General features: G+C 36.6%; 1 long non-coding RNA gene across 1 annotated transcript; it reads right to left on the bottom strand.

The window, feature by feature from the left end:
• Positions 1-7116: 7116 nt before the first annotated feature.
• LOC119040411 (uncharacterized) lies at positions 7117-11403 on the bottom strand. The gene is made up of 3 exons (XR_008390801.1): positions 11319-11403; positions 8324-8416; positions 7117-8144 (listed from the first exon to the last, which is right to left on the bottom strand). It is a non-coding gene; the product is annotated as an uncharacterized LOC119040411 (long non-coding RNA).
• Positions 11404-17256: the final 5853 nt, after the last annotated feature.

The following is a 17256-nucleotide window of genomic DNA, read 5'->3' as shown; positions in this document are numbered from 1 at the left end:
AGAACGTCAAATCTACCCCATCAACTCCCTGTCCTCCCCAAGTTGGCTAGCTTCTTCTCTATGGCAAAACTTCTGGAAGGAGCATCACTACTTGTTGCCTCCTTTTTCTCACACATTCTCTATGTTGGCTCCAGTATCTGGACACTGTCCCCATTTTTAACCAATCTTCTTTGCTAAGGTCCACTAATGTTGTGCTGAATTAAGTGGATTTTTCTTAGGTCTCATTCAGCTTGACCACTGATGCCTCTACCCATTATTGGTTCCTTGCCTATTCCTCAAGCCACACTCTTTCTTCAGCTTATGCTGACTGTTGTGGAGTCCCTCATTATTGGCCATTTATTCTTGAAATTTTGGGCATTCTTTTCATCTTCCTTCATCTTTGACCAGTGGCCAAAGTCTCCTCTTCCTTCTATGAATTCTTCTGACTGATGTCCTAGCCTGATTTAACCTGTTCAGCAATGTAGTATTCCCCAAAGTTTGCACCTTAGTACATCGTGTTTCTCGCTATGATCTATATGCTGTCCCATTAGAAATACCATGTCCATAGTTCTCATGATTAATTCCAGGCAAATAATTCTCAGATAAAATGTCTCTAGCCCTGAAACCTCTCTTAAGCTCCAAATCAGACACAGTTTGTACATTCTACATGGTTTTTATATGAAGCATAAAAATCAAAGTATCTCAACAGAATACATCATCTGCTATGTTAATCCTAACTCCTTTCTTCTGTGTTCTTGGTCCCAATTAAAGAAAATTTTTTTTTACTTTTTAAAAAATTCATAATACAAGTATTGTTGTTTATCCCCCTAACTCATGACATTCCCAACCTTATAATCATTGACTTAACAACTTTGAATAAGGGAGGAATTCTCTTACATGCTATGGCACATATAAAGATCCAGTATAAGTTTCCTGAAGATGCCTATAAGTTGAGGCCAGCCTTACTAACTCTGCCCACACAATGACACTTGTGTTTACCCACTTATTTTTATTCTGAAACTTTGAAGGCAGCCCGCATGAACTCTTTTATTGTTCATCATTATTGCTTCATGAGAGGTCTCGCTCCCTCCACTCTCTTCTTATATCCAAACGATCCTCTACATTGTTTCCATAGTTACCAAGTCTAAAAGAAATCCAATGCAGATATTTTCCTGGTTCAAAAAAAAAGCCTTTAGTGCCTCTCTGCTGTACTGTAAACAAAATCTATACTCTTGCCTAGAACTTAAATTACAACACAATTCATTTGGACGCTTCTCGAAGATTCTTGAGCATGTATATGCTTAATTACAGTTTAGATGATGGGCCACCAATGATTTTAGATAAAACACACACACAAAAAAGCTAGAACTCTTATGGAGTTAATTTTTTTAAGTCCAGTAATTGTCAATAATTCAAAAGTAATTTGTCTTTATGGTTATTTTTAGAAGACACTACCAAAAGTTCAACTTCTAACCTATAGCAACACTGTATACAAAGTGTTTTCCTCTTGTTTCACTAAAATTCTTCCTTTCTCTTTGAATATTTTAAAGCTTATTAATTGTTCGGTCCTCAAAAATTCTGTCTTTGACTACTCAGGTGGCTTTTCAGTTTTTCTGTGGCTTTGAATTTATTTGTTCTTGTTGTTTTTGTTTTTAATTAATTACCGAGATTCTTCTTCACAAAAGTACCTCTTGCAGCCCTTCTAGTCCTGCCTTCCTCTGTCTTCTGTCATCATTACTCTCACAGAAAGCCCAGGAAAGGGGTTGGCAAAGAAAGAAACTATTTGAATTTTTAAAAATGCTAGGAAACAAACTTGAAATGCTTATGCATTAAAACATTGTGACTTCAAGTAAAAAATACATTGGAATTTCCTCACTAGAGCTTTCAGTGCTGTGAGGATGGTGGAATGGGACATGCTGGGCAGAGGAGGAGACTCCTGAGTTGAACACACAAGCATGAGTTATCCTGTGGTGAGCTCTATCAAAAGAGCCTGATGTCTGAGACAGATGAGAGGATATACATGGGAATCAAACAACCGTGGGACCTTGGCAGTAACACGGAGAGTATGGAACAAAGTCCCCAGTTTAGAGCTAAAAACAAGCATGAAAAAGAAAGCAGCAGAGCTCCTGGCCTGGGCGCAGATCCAGTCTTTAGCAATAGAGACCAATGAAGCCTCTTGTGTGTGTGCGTCTGTGGAGGCAGGACGAGTGATATAAAGAGTGGTGATAGTTGGTATCAGAGAAGACAGAAATGAAGAGAGGCACATAGAGACTCGTATGTGTGCAGGGTTGCCCCAGAGAGCTGGAGATTTCAGATGCATTACATACTTAAGAAGGCCTATGGTTCTACCTAATGTCCTGGATCCCATGTCTGGATAGCACATACACAGGAGCTCTTCTAAATGGGATGTTGGGATGTTGTACTCTTTGAGTACAGCATCTTCCTGAGTTAGAAAGGATAGACCCAGAAATTCAATGAATATTGAATCTGTTTCTTCCTGCTTACAAATAAAGCCAGCAGTGAGTTCCAAGGACAAGAAGGAGCAGAGAAAAGTGAAGGAGCAGAGAAAAGAAAATACTGTCTACCTCTCCAGTAGTATTACCTATTGCCTATTTCCTTATTTAAGAATATTGGTCTGTCTCTCAGGAGCAGAGAGTTGTCCAATATATAATTGTAGTTCTTTGTTTACAATATACCATTATAAGTTATATAAAACTCCTTCATCTTGCTTTATTTATGTATTATTTTGTAAATTTACTTTTTACTTTATAATATATAAATATCCATTAAACTACCAGCCAAGTCTATAATAAAATGAAATTCAAACTTAGTCTTACTTATGTTCTCTTTATTTTTGTCAATTTCTCTGAGTGGTAAATATTACAGAACTGTGAAAAACCAATGGAAATTTTAGAACTAAAAATACAGTCTGAGATGAAAAATTCACTGGGTAAAATTAAGAGAAGACTGAATACTGGAGAAGAATGGCTCAATTAACCTGAAGACAGTTAAATAGGAACTATTTAAACTGAATTAAAAACTAGGGAAAAATACAAAAAAAGGAGGGGCAAAGACCTAGTGACCTACAGAATAATAACAAACTCCATTATATGTGTATAATTGGAAACTAGTACAGGTAGAAAGAGATGTGGGCAGGGAAAGAGTGAAAGAGCAGTAGCCCAAGTAAGGCAGAAAATATAAACACATCGATCTGAGCAGCTTAATGATGGATCTAAGCAGGGTAAACCCAAAATGAGTAAGGGTTCATGGGAATAAGTAGGTACACTGCAAATGAGCGTAGATTTCTCAGGATGTGGTCTTCACAGATAGATTTCTTGGGTTTAAATCTCACTATTTCACTTACTAGTTGTATGAACTTGAGCAAGCTCTTTAACTTCTCTGTACCTCACTTTCCTCACATGTAGGGACGACAATAGTAACTACTTCTTAAGATTGTTATGAGGGTTACATGAGTTAAAACATAAAAAGCTTTTGGAGCATAGCCTTGTGCAAACTGAGCACTCAATTTTTTTATTTTAAATGGAATGGAGAATTTCAATGAAAAAGAGAAGCAACACAAAAAAATAGGATAATATGAAAAATTTTGGATTCCATAGAAATGAAATAATTTTGCACCTTATAAATTTCTGTATCATTTAACTATTCATGCCTATATTTCCATATCTTTAAACTCAGCAAATCTAAAAGGGTTGATTTACATTCAAATATAATGACAATTTCCTGTTTTCAGAATACAAATGGTAGTGGTATTAAATATGCTAGTCATAGCAATACATTTTTTTGCATAGCTTTCTTCTCCAAAATGTGCAAAGAATTCATGACATGAAAATTGGATCTTAATATTAAGTATATTCTGTTTCTATTCAGCTGTCATAATAATCTCTAGAGGGAGATGTCTTTTTTAATGTATAAAAGTGACAGATTCTCTATAACTTAGCAAACAGAATATACATATACCATATATATTTATATCATGTTACTTCTTTAAAACAATCTACATTATTATTCATCAGTGAATTATCTTCTGATCATTCTAGTTTAATTTTAGAGTAGCCTCTGACTACTTTATTATTAATAAAATTGGAGGTAATCTAAGTTGACTTTTGAAATTAGTTACAATTTTTCAAAAATTACTGACCTAACTACGAACTACTTTAATTCAATGATAATGACCCTAGTTACCATTTCTAAAATTACAATTCACTTGAGAGTTTTTTACATCAAAATACTTGATAATGTATTCAAGTACAGAGAGGTAAGAAGACTTTTACTCATTTAATCAATGAATATATGTGTAGGACCTACTATGTGTTTGGGACACATAAGTGAACAAAATTCACAAAAGTCTTCTTTATTCTTTTAAAACTGACATCTGAATATCCTCAATGGACAGGTTACCTCGTTGTGTTTTTATACAACATGACAGAAAAAATACACATTGGAAAAGGCTTTATAGCATCTCGTGGTTAATCTGTAGGAAAAAAACATTTCCCGCCTCCTATCAACCCTCTAATTATCCACCTACTGTATGCACTGCTCTTCTTCCTCCCTCCACGTATAACTTAATCATAAATGCCCCCAAAACTCTGGGGTCAGCATTCTTTTCCATATAGCTCAATTTATTTTCATATTTTTCACTTTCCTTTGATTCACATATTTTATAGCTTGAGTAATCATTATTATCCTGATAGTAGTTCAATAGCCTGATAGAAATATTGGACTAGGTGATGGTCAAAAAACTGGAAACCAGTGCTCTTACATTTAACTGCTTTGTGACTTTGGGCTTAAATGTTATTTAAGTTCTTGAGGCGCAATTTCATAATCTGTAAATTTGAGGAGGTTGTACCAGATGCTGTGTAAGATTCCTTCAGGCAATAAAATGCTGTTATTTGCTAATTCTCAAATATAAATCTTTGTTATTGATCTGTCACTCATGGTCTATTCCTACAATATTGGTAGTCTTTAGGGTATTCTTATTTTAACACCCCAAAACCTAAAATTTGTTACATAAAAATTCAAGTGAGTCTAAAATAATTGGTTTCTTTCCAAACTTTCTTTTCTTCCAAATTAATAATCTTATTCAATTGTACAACTGGAATCTATGTGATGAATGATTAATAGCTAATAATTGGTTAGTAAGAAAGCTCAAGTTTAAAGTTGTGACTGATCGAATGTGTCAAAAGTGGTTTGCAAAGTTTCTTGGTACTGTTGACCTTTTGGCCAAATAATTCTTTGCTATGCAGCTGTCTTATGCATTGGAAGATGTTTAGCAACACCCCTGGCCTCTACCCACTAAAAGCCAATAGCAGGAGATAGCCAACGTACTCGAAATATCCAAATCAATAAAGTTATTGGTGAAAATAAGAAAAAAATGTAAGAGAACTGTGCTCAAAAGAAAGTAGTTTCTCTTTGGCAACGGCAACAAACTATGGGGAAGTGTCAAGGGTAGGGAGTTTTACAGGCATCTCTTGGCTCAATTTTTTCTTTTCCTTTCTTAAAGTCCACACAGGCTGACATCACCTCTCCCACCATACCAAACACTTCCAGATAACATTTCAGGCCTGTGAGAGCACTTAAAGAGAATCTCACAAGAATATGGTAGCTCAGGCTCCACAGCACCCAATAAGCAATTACATTTTTATCAGGCTAATTTTGGCAGTCATCTGCGCACAGTATATTTATCATTTCCTCCTCATCACCGGTTATCATGTTCCCCTGATTTAGAAGATGCTCCCACTTCTCTCTGCTTCAAGGGAGGCAGCATGAAGCTGTAGTTGGGCCTCAAGGATAGGAGCACCATAGTCTGAAAGACCTGGGTGTACTCCACCCTTTATTATCTGCATGACCCTGAACAACTTACTTCAATTCTCCTAGCCTCAGTTTCCTCAGCTGAACAGTTAGCACTGAGGCTGCACCTGAGAACTGATATGTAAATTTAAATTATTAGTAGTATCCAATTCTGACTTGTAGGGGCGACTTTCCTCGCAAGTTCCCCTGTGTGCCATGGATGAGAGTAAACATGACTGAGACATGATCTGCTTGGGGATGAGAGGTAGCCAGTTTCCCAGAAGAAAAAAGCCTTGAGCAGTGGTCAGTTTCTCAGGGGAAAAAGGCATTGAGCCCCTTCCTCCAAGAGCTTTTATTGGGTTGTAATACACAGGAATACAGGGCAGCAAGGATCAAACAGTAGATAACATTTCAAAGAAATCCGAGGGCTTAGTGTGAGTCAGTGTCTGTCAGGAAAGGGGGTTGCTGAACTTTGGGGAGACATACTCATTTCCTCTCAGACCCTTATCATATGAATGAAAGCACTCTTAGCAGAGCAGATTTCACAGGTTTATCAGGAAGTCTTTGTGATGCCAGATTTTTCCCCAGGACACTCTCTAGCAAGGCAGGGAGCTGCACCCCTCCCCATCAGGCATTCAGGCTTAAGGGAATTAGAGCCAGGAAGCGATTCTCCCAGGGGACATGGGGACTCGGGCTTCATCAAAGCCGGGGTTGGGGGGGGCAAGAGTCCATTGCTCCCTCTTTGTTGCAGTCCCCTGAGTCCTTCCATGAAGGCCTCACGAGTGATCATGTCTGGCCTAGGTTCCCCCTCCTCTGAGGGATCTTACCCATCCGACCATGCTTTGGGAGCAGGGAGGAAACTGAGGCAGCATTTGCTACCAGAGACAAGCTTTGTCTCCTGTGGCTCCTATTCCAGAGGTCCTTGCTCCCTCGCCCTTAGCCACAGGGAGTAGAGAGTTACAATTCCTGGAACCAGGAGGAATGGTCCACAACACTAACTCATTAATTGTGTTCTTTTTTTTTTTTAAGATTTTATTTATTTATATTTAGAGGGGAAGGGAAGGAGAGAGGGAGAGAAACATCAATGTATGGTTGCCTTTCCTGTGTCCCCTGCTGGGAACTGGCCTGCAGGGAACCAGCCTGCAACCCGGGCATGTGCCCTGACTGGGAATCAAACCGTGATTGTCTGGTTCACAGGCCTGCACTCAATCCACTGAGCTACACCAGTCAGGGCTGTGTTCTTTTAAATGCAAGAGAAACTGCCTTTCCCTCCTTTACATGCTGGCCCTAGCTATTCGATTTATTTAAAAAGAACACACACATGCACTCAATCCTCTTTAAATCAACTCAAACTTTGGTGGTATTTATGCAGACTCACAATTTTATTTTTAATTTTAATGTCAGACTTAAGAAGAAAATATTACCCATGGTCAATCCCAGGACCGAAATATTGATTTACTTTCTGGGCTGCTTTTGGAGGTGGATGAAGAGGAAACTTCATATCTGGAAAAGCTCTGTTCCTTTTCTGCATCATACTTCTTTCTTTTTTTGCCATTCCTGATGCCATCAATACTCACAGGAGTAAAAAAGGAAATATTGCAAGTATCTTTGTTATCTGAGGCTGTTCGTCCTGAGTCCAGTGTATAGAAAAGCTGAGGCTGAAGTAGCAGGAGAGAGCTGGAGGAGAGTGAACAGCAAATCAGAGAAGAGGCAGGTACCTCCAGGACTGTCCCTCTATTTAGTTTGGTATATTTATATCCAGAAAAAAAAAACTGAACAGAAATTTTAGAAAGCCTGAGAGCATTCACTTGAAACATTTTCAAGGAAACATAAGAGAAACCCAAGTTTGCAACCAAATGCCAGGAAACATTTAACCTACTTGTAGATGACTCTGAATCCTGGTTTCCAATTTCGGTTAGATTAATAGCAAAATGGTTATGAGTCTAAGAAGAGACTCATCAAGCCAGCTTAATACCAGAAATAAATCTTTTCTGTTATCCTGGGTAGAGAATAAGGAAAATGAACCAAGCACATTGCTGTTATTATGTGTTCCATAACACAATTTGCATCTGGAAATATTCTTTGACTGTTAACGGTGACTTCTACAGAAACCTATGGAAAAATACTTTATAAAAAATCCAGATTTTTTTTGTAGCCAGACTTAATAAATATAGGATGCCCTAAAACAACTGAACAGTTGGATCTGACATCTGTCTCAGCTTCTCACAACACGTGGCAGGCTCTCACCATTGTTCTGTGAGGCAACATTACTTCTAAAGTAGGACTGCAGGCAGGTGTTGTCTTACAGTTGTCAGTTTGCACAAGACTTGATGTAAGCAGGCAAATAAAGAGTTTTGCTGAAAGACACAATGACAAAGTAAAAGTGTTCTTGTTCTACTTCTCCCTAGAGGGATTTAACATTTTTTCTTCTTTTCCAAAATAAACACTTTTATTGGTCTCATCAGGAATGCAATCCATATTAACCTAATACTTCACAAGTATTTGCCTCTCTATAAATGAAGACAATGAAACTTACCACTCATTATTTTCAAGCAGTTGCTTTTCCTAGAGTGGCAATGAGCTTCCATGAGAATGTAAACACATACCATACTTTTCAGATAAGATGCACCTAGGTTTTAGAGGAGGAAAATAAGAAAAAAACTTTTTGAAGCAAAAATGTACTAAAGTATTTAATAATGCAAATAACACAATATTTCACCAATGTAAATGTAAACAGAACTCCACAGCAGTATTAATAACCATTATTCCTCCCAAATTGGGTGGGGGGTGGTCTCGTAGTCCAAAAAATACAGTAGTTTTGCCAGTCTTCATCTGAGATGGTTAAGCCATTGGCTAGGATGGATGTATAGTCTCTGTAGCATAGTCCCTCCTTGCTGATGTTCTCATTGAATCAGACAGAACACAACCAATGAAGCAAGTGACATTATATCTTTCCACAAATAAATACAGCAAGATTCAATAAGTAGTAAAAAATGAGTAAGAATGGGCAACATGTACTACATAATAACTACACAGCCAGCATTGTGCATGAATTAATCACATTCAACAACTGTCCATCTTTTAATCAAAGTGATGATAGCAAACATCCTTGGCCTACTCCAGATATTGGAGAAAAAGGTTCAGTATTTCACTATTATTTATTATGTGAGTTGTATGATTTTTGGAAATGCTTTTCATCAATTTGAAGATGTTTCTTTTATTGTGAATGGATGTTGGTGTTTGTCCAACACTATCTACTTTTATTGACATGATCATAGAGTATTTTTGTTTATTCTATTCATAACATAGGTGAAATTGAGTGATTTTTAATGTTTAAGCAAGTTTACAGTCTTGTGTTCACTCACTTATTCTTGATTAGTCTAACTAGAGATTAATCAATTTTGTTGATCTTTTAAAAATCTATTGTTGGCTTTTTATTTCACTATTTGCTCTCACCTTGATTATTTTCTTGTACTTATAGTTATTATGCTTTTATTAGCTTCTTAATACATGACGTTAACTCATTGATTTGGGACCTTTCTTCATATCTAATTAAGCGTTTAATCTATAAATGTTCCTCTAAGTACTGTTTTGGCTGCATCCCACATATGTTGATATGATGTGTTTCCATGATCATTCAGTTCAAAGTATGTTCTACTCTTGTGACTTCTTCTTTCATGAAGGATTATTTAAAAGTATGCTATTGAATTTCCAAATATTCTGTGATTTTCTAGATATCTGATTGTTATTGATGTATAATATTCTTCTCTCAGAAAAAATAGAATTTTTCAGTCTTTTAACATTTGTTATGATTTGTTCTATATGCTAGCATATGTTCTGTCTTGGTAATATACCATTTGCACTTTTAAAAATGTGTTTTGGAGTTGTTGTAGGAACATCAGTGAGGTGAAGGTGGTTGGTGGCATTTTATAGATCACATTGTCTCTATTGATCTTTGACCAGCTCTTCTATTAGTTGCTGAGGGAGTAGTTCAAAAATCTAAATGCAGAATTGTTACTTCCTCGCTCTGGTCATATTGGATGTTTTGAAGGACCTTAAAATTTTTAAATACCATTTAACCGCTCCTGCCTTCTGTATTATCATATGCATTTGCCATTTTACATACACTCTGTTGTTGTACATAAACCCTCCAGAACATTTAATTATTATTTTATAGAGTCAATACTCATTTGTATTTACACACAAATATACTCTGTGAATTTCTATATTTCTGTCCAAGATTATTTTCTTTCTGATGAAAAATTTCTCTTTAAAGTATTGCTTTTTCAAGTTTTACTTTGTTTGAAATGTAGGCCTTTGGGTGACAAATTATCTTAATTTGGCTTGTCTGAAAACATTTATTTTTGAGGAGTATGTTCACTGGCTATGGAATTCTCGGTTGGCAGCTACTTTCACACGGTGTTACTGACGGTTCTGGTGTGTGCACCTGCCTCCGTCCACTGCCTGGAAGGACAGGCACTATTTTAAACGGGTCGGAAAAGCTCTCTGAGGATGCACAATGTAAGTCGTTTCCTGGATACAAGCAGTCTTGGAATGCTTGGGAGAAAATCATTCCAGAAAGAAAATTTAGAGACTCTGGATGGAAATACATATTTTTTTAAATTGAAGAAACTCAGGGCTGGGGGAGGGGAGGGAAAGCATAGCTGGAGTAACAGAGCTGAGTAAATACTGCAGGAGAGAAATTGGAAAACTGTCTTTCATTCAAACCACATGAGACCTTGCAAGCCAAGATAAAGTATCCGGATTTTAATCTAGTTATAATTGGGAGCCTTTGGAATGTTTGTAGAAGTGTTATAATTTGATAGGAATTACTAATTTTAAATTGTTTATCTCACTTGTCTTTATAACCATGCCATGTAATCCTCACAAGTCTTACAAAATTTAATGTATCAGGTGCTATAATTATCTCCATCATAGCTGATAGAAGTGAGGCTGATAGTAGATAAACGACTTCTCCAAAGTTACAGTGACAGACCTTGAATATTCACCCATCCGTCTCTACTTCTAACACTATCTGTAATCATATTTTGTACTAATTTTTACTTCAAAGTTTCTCACAGATCCACAGTGCTAACCATTGCACACAATGTGAGAAATTTATTTTATCAAATGGAGATTTTTGTGAACATTTCTAAAAGTGATGGACCTTAATAGCCTTCTTTTCTATGAGATTTTGCACCTTGCTATTATGCATAAGAAAAGATTTTTCATTAGAAATGAAACCCAGTCCGACTTGGCAGAAAACCCAAATAGCTATAAAAACTTCTGTATTGTGTTTCAATAGCTTTGCCACCTGTTCTCTCACGTAAGGAGCCTTGCTACCTATTGATCCAAACACAGAAAGCTACTTGAAAGTACTGCATTAATTTTAAAATTTCCCCAGGACCCTGCTTTCTAAAACTACCTGATTCCCTTGATGTAGCTATTAAATTTGAAGTAAAAACAAAAAGCAAAAGTAAAATCTGAAACTATTTCATCCAACCTTAAAATTATAATAATATTCTGCTTACCTGGAACATAGCACAAGTAAAAAACAGAAGAAGGAAAAGCTTGTTGCACTCATAATTGTCAAGTTTGGTGCCCTGCAGCTGGTCCACAAAATTTGCTTCTCAGAGGAAAGAGAAAAAAAGGCTAGGACCACCCACTTCCCCTTCACACTTCATTCCTGAGTGAGAGGAAGGCCTCCTTCCTTGAATCCAGGAATAGAGCTGAAATATGTAAATTGAAGTAACCCAATTTCAATTTGTAAATAAGGAAAAGCAAGAAGCAGGAACAGCTCAGATAAAAACATCTTTTATCTTTAACATGGAGTAAGAAAGTAAAATGCACAGAGGTTGAAATGCCAAAAATTAAAGAAACTAAAAATAAAATAAAAAGTTAATTTTCTGGTCTAGGTTCAACCTGAGAATACATATTTTTGTGAGTTATCCCCTGAGATTGTTCATAACAGAACCAGTCTAGCTGACTTTTATCCACTCCTCAGTAAACAAATCTAATGAACTGTAATCAATATGTTTTAGATGAATTATATGAATTACCATATTTATTCTCTTGACCTAGGAAAATGTATGTATTGATGCTACAGTGTCTAAGCCACAAAGAATGAAAATCATAGGAGGCATACGAAGAGAGACAGTGTATAACTACCATTGCACAAAATGAAAACAAGCCTCCCCTCTGAGATATTTGAAGTGCTCTGGAGAATGTAAGCAAGGCTTCCATTTAGCCATTACCTTCAATTAATTCACAGAAATGCAAAGCGACATTAGGAAAAGCACCCCTAGAAGAAATTGCCAGGGCAGGGAAGACCACCTTCACTTTCAATTTCATATTGAAATCTCATGAGGTATATAATGGGTGGAAACTATAGACTGAGAGCTTTTGTCTCCTTAGAAAAATATTTCACATATTGCAAGATCATTAGGGCTTCATAAAGAGTTCTTACAAGTGATATCAAAGGTACAATTCTTAGCCAAAGAGCCTGTATATATGCATAACCCATAGGCACAGGCAACAGTGTGGACAGCCAGAGGGAAGGGGATGCTGGAACTGGGTAGAGGTGGGCAAAGTAGGGAACAATGGGGGCATCTGTAATAGCAACAGCAGTAAGATGAAGAAAAAAAAAACTTAAGCACAATTCTTAAAAGAAAAAAAAACAACTAAAAAGAAAAGAAAGACCACTGAAAGGTGGAATGGGTTGCATCGGAAGATCATAAATTGGAAGTCCTTGGAAGTGTTCAAGCACAAGTTGGTCAGACACTTCTTAGTGGTATTAACCAAGCATTAGATGGTAGAAGAATAGATTTTGATCAACACACCACTTCTCACTCTAAATTGCTTCAATTCTATGACAATATAGTCAATGGGAATACAGAGAGGATGTAAAAAATGGTGGTATAAAATAATTTTATCTAGAGAACTGACCAAGAGAAAGGATAAGTGGAACAGTCAAAGAGCATAGCATTGATGTTTTTTTCATGGCAATTTAAAGAATATTTATATGTCATTTATCATTTATTCATATATCACAGATAAAAACAATTATATTACCCATGGTAGGCATGCTTCTAAAGAAGCAGGCCCTCTCATTCACTGGGATGAAAAGGCAAATCAAATAATCTTTTGAGGGACAATTATCAAAATTTAAAATATTGAGTTCCATTATCCAATAATTTTACATCTAGGATTCTATCACACAGAAATGTTTGCAATACTATTTATAGATATATGTACAAAATATTTCTGAAAAATAAAGAAAATAAAAAATTAGACAATATAAATGTTCATCAAGAGAGAAAGGACTATCTATGGGTCTGTCTCCATTATGCTTGTTAGTTCAGTTTGTTCATAGAGTCCTCATATGAGTGAAATTACATGGTACTTGTCTTTCTCTGACTGGCTTATTTCACGTAGCATAGAGAACAGGTTGACAGCTGTGGTGAAGGCGGGGTGGAGGGATTAGCAAAAAAAAAAAAAGAGAGAGAAAAACTCATGGACAAGGACAACAGCGTGGTGACTGCACGGGGAAGGGGAGTGGGCGGAGGAAAGAGAGGGTATGGGGGGTAAATGGTGATGAAAAAATAAAATAAGAGAGGAAGGACTCTATTATGGTATACTGATGTAAAAGAATATTTTGTAGTTATTAAAAATAATGAAATGTTTCCGTTGTAACAAGGAACAATGTCAAAGCCTATATTTTTCAGGGACAAAGTAATGCACACTCTTATTCTATTTTAGTTTTTGTAACAATAAGCTACTATGTATGATTGGATTATTCCTTAAGAATACATACCACACTGTTAACAAAGAGAAGAGTGTATTAAGGACAAGATTTTCTCTTCTTATTGTGAATATTTCAAAACTGTTTAAGTTATTTTGAGAAACATTTAAAATTTTTGTATTTTTTTTGAAAATCCATCACAAGTTTAAAACCTTACCATTTTTGTAGCCAGCATTTCCTGACTGATAATCCCCAAGGGTCCTGCAAATTGTTGGATTGAAGAACTGTATGTATTCTTGGGGGAAAAAATGTCATTCCCTTGATTCTTTTGGGCCAAAAAGCATCAATGCAAAGACCAAAAATAATAAAAATTCTTATTACAAGAAGATACCTTAAATAGGGTGATTCATTACCTTCTATTCCTTTCTTTGTATCTTCACCAAATCATTGCTTTATACTCTGAATAAGTGTACTCCCAAACATCAAAATGAGGAAAACAGAGACAAATGGGATTCCAGTCTCATTTTAATTAATAGTAATTTATGAGATCAAGATGGTGTCCAGTGAACCTCGCAAAGGAGACCCAGGAGTGGACCGTCCCAAAGTTGTTCACCTTAATGTGCGGTGCCAGGCACATTTCCATTGCTTCCTTAGTCCCTCTGGTTGAGCATCGAAAGCATGTGGGTCAATCACACCAGCTTCCCTCGGTGACTCACGGGATTATGTAAGCTGTCGGTCTTGATGCAGAGCTGTGCAAATGCCTGCTTAAAATAAAATTTATTTCAGGGAATAGTTTTTTTTCCCCAACTTCTTCATAATTTGAATTTGGCTTTAAAATATATGATGAAAGGAAAAGGAAGACATACATGATTTTATTAAAGGTTTAATAGTAGATCAGACTTTTCTAATCCTCTGTAGTTACATCTTAAAACATCAAGTATCACATAATGCAAATGAGGTGTCTTCTCCAGAACAGGGTACTGACATGTTGCAAAGTCAATCACTCATTTGGTTTCCAGTCTTTCGCTGTTTTCTGTCCTATCTGAAGGACTCTCTCACAATTAACAGTGCACTGCTAACCAATTTTTGGCCTAGTACAACTATGGTATTTTCACATTATAAATGTCAATGATTCAAGTTTGAGATGAGTAGTTTTAGTTCAACAATATAAATAAAATTAGACGCTTTCAAATCAAATTAAGCCTCAGAAGAAAGACGTTTTGCTGAATTGATTAGACTATGAATAATCTGAATTAATCATTTCTCATTCTTCTCTGCCTTCAGTTCTGGAATGTGACCATGTTTCTGGATCAGTTTTCTACAGCCTCTGTTCACCTTCTCACCACAATAGTCAGTAAAAAATCTTCAACATAAGAACCCCTGACTCAGGCCATCCCCTTGTAATGAGAGCTCTGGCAGTGTGGTCCAGTACAGATCAGAAGCTAACTGCAGGTCTCCATTGTAGACAGTGGAGCCCCTCAGAGTCTGTTCTCCTCTGACACCACACTCTGTTCTGATATTATTGTCCAAGGACTTCGCCTTTTGAATCCTCTCTGGGGGGCTACTCTGCACTCTTCTGTTTGATTTCTGTGGGTCAATTCCATCCATTTCTTTCCCTTATATAAAAGTACCCTGTTTCCTAGTGTCTTTGTGATTTTCCTCATTGCTCTTTCCCTTCTTTATTATTTGAGGATATGACTAAATTACTCAGTGCATTGGCCTCATTTCCTGGGATGCATTGTCCAGGCCATTTTTTCCTATGTTAAGGCAAGTTCTTAGCACAAGTATTTTCCCCATGTTCACACATGGGCTCTCGACTAGAGAATTAATTTACTTGGATGCATGTCAGTCTTAAAATCAGATAGCCATTTTTCCCATGTCAGATATATTAAAAAGGTAGTTAACTGCTGTTGGAAATCTACAAATACCATTTAACAATTAGTTGACACCTACCAATGCTAAATGCATTCACATATGCTGTCTCTGTCCTACAAACTCTCTAATTCTATTTTCTCCTAGATAATGAAACCCAAGCCCAGAGAGGTCACAGCTAGTAACTGACAGAGCTGGAGTTCAGGCTCAGGGCCCCCACATCTAAGTCCCATACTAGTTTTTCTTACCAGGCTTCCTATATTCTGTCAAACACCAAAACATCAAAAGCAGAGCACAGATATAAAAGTTCAGTTCCTACCTGTCTCTTTAAACTTTGTGGTTTTATGCTAACCTTAATTCTTTATGGTTCAGCTTTTCCATCCATAAAATCCTTTTTCTTTTGATGGAGATGTTTTTAAAAATTAAATTGTTAAGAGATGAGCATGGAAGTAAGTGTGGTGCTTTATCCTAAAAATGGTCAGAATACATCTAATGAGAATTAATCAATAAGTCCTAGGGAGAATCAAAGGTATTGTATTTTTCCCTAGGAGCCTGTATGGTACTGAGAATAAATTCGTAGTAGGCAGGAAATTATATACAGCCTCTAAAAATAATGTGAATAATTTGTATCTTTACCACATCATTGCTTTGCAAGTGGATCTGGTAGATATGAGCCCATTTCAAATATCTCAAAACAAATTGTATATGCATAGTCTAATGACTACTATGGTATATGTTGTCACTGACAGAAGGAGAGATTTTTTAGGGAGAAAGCATCTCCTCAGGTACATAATTCTTGAGGAAAAACAGTGGAGGGAGGAGGAAAGGAAGGTGGTAAAATCTTTGGTAAGAATGGAAAGAAATAATATCATTACCTTCCTAACACCTCCCTGGAGAACCCTGACAAACTTTGGAAAGGCTTGTAACAAAGAAGAAAAGCACAAGCTGTGGTAGTTATCTTGGAAATGCACCAAAATACACTTGTGATATCTAGTCGTGTGACAGCTGGGACAACTGTCATAACTGCCATATGCATATCAACACATCGTATCTGAGTTGTCTCCCCTGGGGTTTTAGGTGCCCTAACCTGAGCTTGCAGGGTTGGTGTGATCTTTTTAAAAGGGGATAGAAATAACTAGAGGCCAGATATTTCACAAATTCTTTACTTATCCAGGTGAGTGGCACCTTTCCATACCTGGAAATGTCCGGCATTTGCTCAAGAGGTATTCGTCATCCTGTTCCTGTGCTTTCTGGAATGCTGGACAACTAAGTGTGTAATGTCAATATGCTTTAAAACTATTCAGCAGACTCTGTGAGCAGCTTGAGTGAATAGCTTCTCTGTGTCTCATATGACATGTTCACTGCCTTTTCTCTGGTGCGCCAAAATGGGGAAAAGTAGGTAAAGCAAGGGGAGTAAGGGAGAAAGAATTTAAATTAGTCATAGTCTGAAAGATTTACCATCAACCTAATTAAGCTGTGACTACCAGTCATATAATTGGATGCTTTGCTCACATCTTTTTCTATGAAGACTTAACATTCTAAGTATGTAGTCATTATCTACATTAGATATATACATTGAAGGATTAGGCTATTTAAATGGCACAGATTTTTGGCACATGGACTTTTGGATTTGATGTTGTGAGTAGTGAACCTATATCTTGGCTCCAAGATTTATTTATAGTTGATCACAACTGAGTTATTTACTTATCTTCTTCATCTCTGAAGGGAATTAATTAATGATCACAGAGTTTTGGGGCTATAACTGAGATCATAGCATATTGTACTAGGTGAAGCCCTATTAAACCTTAGTCACTATTGTTATTGACGAAAAAATAAAATGAGATTTCCAAAGCAAC

Source organism: Artibeus jamaicensis, unplaced genomic scaffold, assembly GCF_021234435.1.
Source record: "Artibeus jamaicensis isolate MK-2021 breed Jamaican fruit bat unplaced genomic scaffold, CSHL_Jam_final scaffold_916, whole genome shotgun sequence".
Classification (NCBI taxonomy): domain Eukaryota; kingdom Metazoa; phylum Chordata; class Mammalia; order Chiroptera; family Phyllostomidae; genus Artibeus; species Artibeus jamaicensis.
This window is presented reverse-complemented; position numbering and strand designations above follow the sequence as displayed.